Source organism: Rhododendron vialii, chromosome 12a, assembly GCF_030253575.1.
Source record: "Rhododendron vialii isolate Sample 1 chromosome 12a, ASM3025357v1".
Taxonomy (NCBI): domain Eukaryota; kingdom Viridiplantae; phylum Streptophyta; class Magnoliopsida; order Ericales; family Ericaceae; genus Rhododendron; species Rhododendron vialii.
This window is the reverse complement of record NC_080568.1, coordinates 33278474-33283828: the sequence shown is the minus strand read 5'-3', so window position 1 is coordinate 33283828 and position 5355 is coordinate 33278474. Positions and strand designations below refer to the sequence as shown.

At 35.9% G+C, this 5355-nt stretch overlaps 1 non-coding gene across 1 annotated transcript; it reads left to right on the top strand.

Moving 5' to 3' along the window:
• Positions 1–2775: 2775 nt before the first annotated feature.
• On the top strand, positions 2776–2848 carry TRNAK-CUU (transfer RNA lysine (anticodon CUU)). The gene has a single exon. It is a non-coding gene; the product is annotated as a tRNA-Lys (tRNA).
• Positions 2849–5355: the final 2507 nt, after the last annotated feature.

Here is a 5355-nt window from a genome sequence, read left to right as displayed (position 1 = left end):
GATATTATTCGTGCTTTTGCGATAGAATATGTAAACCAACAAGGACTGAAGTGCTTCGAAGAGTAATGATAAAAAGTGTGGCATATTGTAGAGTTCAATTTTGCTACAAACACTTACACGAGCTCACTCAAAAGAGAGGCGGGCCTCACATATTTATTATGTGGATCCTATTTCTTTTTTGAATGAGACGTTTATTTGTGGTTTTGGAATTTTTGATGTAAAATTTGGGTTGTCCTCAAACTTCCTTGAATAGTTGGATTGGAGTAATTACATTACCTTTTTGGATTTAGTTGAACACATCAACCCGTCTTTTCTTTTCTTTTTCTTTTTTTTGGGGGTTAACGCAAGGTGTTTCAGACTAGCTCACGTGCACTTCAAACTAAATTCTACAGCCGTTTCACACACTTAAACTTATTTTTTAATAATAATAATTTGCACTAAACTCTACAGCCCCTCCCGCAGCTATTTTCACACACTTAAAATTATTTTTTAATAGTAATATTTTGCGGATCTCCTTACATTGAAATAATTTAATTGTGTAAAGTTTGGGATGTCTTCAAACTCTTATTGAATTGTAGTGAGTATGTTATCACGTTCAAATTTAGTTGACAAAGGAACATATCATATTTCATTCAACTATGTTTCAAAAAAAAGTATACAACTATTCTTATAGATATATTGGAGTCGATTTAAACTTATGTGACTAGAATTCTATTCTAAGTCGATTAAGGTATATTTTTTAGTGTTTTCCTATAAATAGGGAATTTTTGAGAATTCCAGGGTTTAATCCTTTTGTTTTTTCCTCTCATATTGTGGCCTCTATAGAGTTTGTAACCGGCTCTTTGTATCTCTTCTTCACGTTTGATGGTGAATCCTCTCTGTCCTTGCCCGTAAATGTACCTCTCTTGGAGAACCACATATATCTTGTGTCTCGTGTGATTGCTTGTTTGCTTCTCTTTCTCATTCTTAACTTGCACTCACTCATAACGTTATTAACGTTCGTTACAAGAATCAACTTATATTCTCTCTATATTAAATATATGTCTCAATAATTAGAATCCCCTCAGTGAAAAGAGGTGAAGAAGATAGAGGTGATTTTCGTGGATTTGCTTGGATTACTTACCAAGTTGGTTAATTTTTTTAGTTCATTTTAAGCTTTAGCAACTGAATAACTAATTAACTATTTAGTGGTTAGTTAATCTTAAAACTATGCAAATCAATGTCATTGCATTGCATGTACGCGTTGACATAACTAATCCTCGTTTTATTCATCAATGTAAATAACTACACCAAAAAGATATAGGACTATTATTTAAAACTTTGAGTGGAACATGAGGTGAAACGGGATTAATGCCACAATAGATGTTGTCTTTTTTTTCTTTCAATCTAACACATTCTTACAAGTACATAATTAAAGCTACTACGATCGTTCTTGTATAATAAGAACTAAACTAGCGATACATACGATGCGCATGTTAATGTTTATCCGATATTATCGAATCAATATTATGGATATATATAATAGCTTACGATCAAGCTCATGAATGCAATGACAAGCATTTACCTATTATCGTTTTTCGTTACCATTGATTTATCTCCACATCGATCATTTACATAATCTCACCTAATTTGCTTTTATAGGCGCACGTCCGGTGCGTTATGGCTTTCATAAAGCTCGAAAATAAAACATATTACACTTCAGATATTAAACCAAACAATCTGCCACTAAGACTCGTAATTTTATTAAATGTCAAAAAATGAATTTTTATACTTTAATAATAAACAGCTATTTGCATATCATACACCTTCTCGAGGCAACAAAAGTATGAAAACATTGTTTTCCTTCCAGGTTTCAAGAAAAACATCCATACTCGTTGTTAGGGTTGGCAATGGGGCGGGTAGGAGGTGGATACCATTATCCCCGTCTCCGATCCCCGAATCCAAATCCATCCCCATCCCCTCCCCGATCCCCACCGGGGAATTATTTTTACCCTCCATCCTCTCCCCAAACGGGGAACGGGGATCCCCGAGGGGAATCGGAGATCCCCGAGGGGAATCGGGGATCCAACTGGAACCACAGGCAAAATCGATATTCTTAATCCGGTATCTCTCCTGCAACAAGATGCCAAGAACAAACAACACACGCAAAGCTCTTTAAAGCTTCGTTTCTTAGTCTCTCAACACGACTCTATTTCATGAGTTTCCGACGTGAACAATATTTATCTGACTAGAACTATCGATTTGAGCTCTTTTTTTTACTAATCTTCTATCTGTGGTAAGTGAATTCAATTACTTCTATGTTAATTGACAGAGAGATTTAGTTTCTTTCTTTCTTCCTCACTTATGTATATATAGTACTCCTATATAATTTTCATTTATGTATATAACTTATTTATTATATATATATATACAAACGGGGCGGGGATGAGGCGGGGACAGACTCATACCCATCCCCTACCCGTTTCCCATTTTTTAAAAAAATTTATCCCCATCCCCTACCCGATCCCCGAAAAATCTCCGAATCCCCAATCTATTTGGGGCGGGGAATGGGGCGGCCGGGATTGCCATCCCTACTCGTCGTGCTATACATACTGGTTCATTGTCAACTCAAATACTTTCTAGATTTCCAAAATCTAAGGAAATGGACATTAGTTCGCTTTAGAATCTCCATTTACTGGTTCTGAAAAGCCTATATTCCCTTCCTACATTTGGATTACAAAAAGTGCAAAGGATTTTTGATTGTTAATTAGTTTTGTTTACACCCTCAGGATTAAAGCCCGTCTAGCTCAGTTGGTAGAGCGCAAGGCTCTTAACCTTGTGGTCGTGGGTTCGAGCCCCACGGTGGGCGATTCTATTTTTTTCCTCATCTTCAGTTTGGGTTGGGCTAAAAGCGATTTGCTACGCCCGCCCAAAAGCTTTCTTTCTATTTTACTCTTGGGCTAATGGGCAGTTAACAAATGGGAAAATGACGGCCAAGGACGTGTTTGATAATTAATACCCTCCAAGGACATTTTCAGCATTAACAAATGTACTCAAATGTTCTCAGCATGTCCTTGGCGGGTATTAATTATCAAAACACGTCCTGGGCCGTCATTTTCCCTTAACAAATAGTCAGTTGGTCACTTTGGGTTTTTTCAGTTGTAACTGAAACTAATACTGGGCTTCCAATATTATTGGATTGGAGTTTCTCTCATTCCTTTTATCGATGATAATGATGCGACTCGGGATTTAATGAGTTCAAATATGCAACGTCAAAGCAGTTACGCTTTTTCGGTCCGAGAAGTGCATTGTTGGAACTGGCAAGATCATTTTATCTCTTCATAAAAAATAAAAATAAAAACTAATATTGGGCCACATGGAAAGTTAATAATCTAATTAAGTCACATAAAGCGCATGAGCACAAAAGTGTTTTCTAAAAATATTTCAAATTATTAAAATTCGCGTGAGCATGAAAGTTTTTTTTTTTGTGAAGGATAATGAAATGCTTCAAACAAATTCCTGGATCTAAATTCAAGGCCCGTCAGGATGTACAAAGGAAAGGAAAAAAAACTCCGAGCCCCATATTGATGGGCTTTATTGTTCTCAAGTCCATTGACAGAACCAGACGAAAAAATGCCCAAATCCAAAAGTAGGAACGGAGGGTAATTTTTTTAAAGAGGCACCGAGAAATAAAAATAAAAATAAAAACTGAAAGTAAATGCCGGATGTGTAAGAACAGAAAATTTTTACTAAAAAGAAAATGTTGGATTAGTTCCAGAGTTATCAGTTTGTGTTGGATTGTCGGGTGCATGCTCCTTTGTTTTTTAATGTATTGTATTATCTCTGTAATTTGATCCCCGGATCTTCTTTCAATAACGACGACAGCGATCTTCTGGAGAAAAAAAACTCGTGCTTGCTAGAATACTAAGGGCATACAACGCACTTGCTCTTGTGGTAAGTTACAAATTTGGAATGGCAAGTGGAGTGGTAGCCAAATGGTAGGCACCATGTACTCTCATGTATTTGATAGAGGTTTAAATATCGCAAACTTCAACTAATAATGCTAACTTTCGTTAAGAAAATTAAAAAGAGTTCAAATTTTGGAATGTATCTCTTGGACATAAACTGTGAGAACCCATCTTTGGAAATGCATGCTAGTCCCACATCGATTACTAAAAGAAAGGTTTCAATGGTATATAAGGATTTGCGAGCAGTTACAGCTGTATGAGTACGTACTTTGTTATTAAAATGGCTTGAATGCATGGTAACATGACAATTGCATAATTTCTCCAGAAGCCGGTTTATACGAAACCTATATAATTATATTGATCGGACTTATGTTAGTGTTACGAGTAAAGTGAGGCCTTAGAAAAACTTAGCCGCTAAATGCTCAAAAGTCAAAATATTACCTTGGGTGTGGTACGGGTTCAGTGATTTGGACTTCGGAGAATAGTCTCCATAATCTCGGCCGTTTAAGAGTGTTATATAATGTTGTAGATTTTTTGAAAGATACTATCCAAATTCTTTTTTAGAGAGTCTTTTTTAAATTTGAACCATTAATTATCAAGATAAACGATCCCAATGCAATCAATTATAACAAAGGCTTCTCTGCAGCTTGAGCTCGGTCCTTTGCTAAAGTTCTCAACAGGAAGAATCCACGAAGTATGTTTTTGAGAGAGAGAGAGAGAGAGAGAGAGACATTACAGAGGCTTCTCTGTTGTTGAAACTGCTAAAGCCGAGTCCTTTGCAAAAGTTCTCAACATGAAAAATCACGAGAAGTATGAGAGAGAGAGAGAGAGAGAGAGAGAGAGAGAGAGAGTGATGTGATTGGCCTATAGAAGAGAGAGAGAGAGAGAGAGAGAGAGAGAGAGTGATGTGATTGGCCTATAGAAGAGTTGAAAATTGCTATTCCCCCCCCCCCTGACACACCCCCCCCGGCCCCACCTCCCTTTTCCCATTCTTCCCCCCTCTCTTCTCTCTCTCTCTCTCTTTTCTTTCTTTCTTTCTTTTTTTCTTTACCGTTTGGTTTTTTTTTTTCTTTTTCTTTTCAGTTTCAGTTTCGTTTTTTTTTTTTTCATTTTATTTTCAGTTTCGTTTTTTTTTTCATTTTATTTCCTTTTCGCTCTTTCCAGTTTGAATTTTTTTCTCTCTTTAATAATAGGTTCAAGTCTAATTCTAGGCTTTGTAAAATAATTGAGAGAAAAAAAAAGTGTTTTAATTGATCATGTTTATCCGACTGTTTTATTTTTATTTTTTTGACCTTTATAGATTAAAAAATATAGTTACTAAAATAAGTGTTTCAATTTTCAATCCGTTTGAACCGGTGCAAAGTTGTTATTTTTCTGATCATTTCATCCTAAATGGATCTAGTAAATT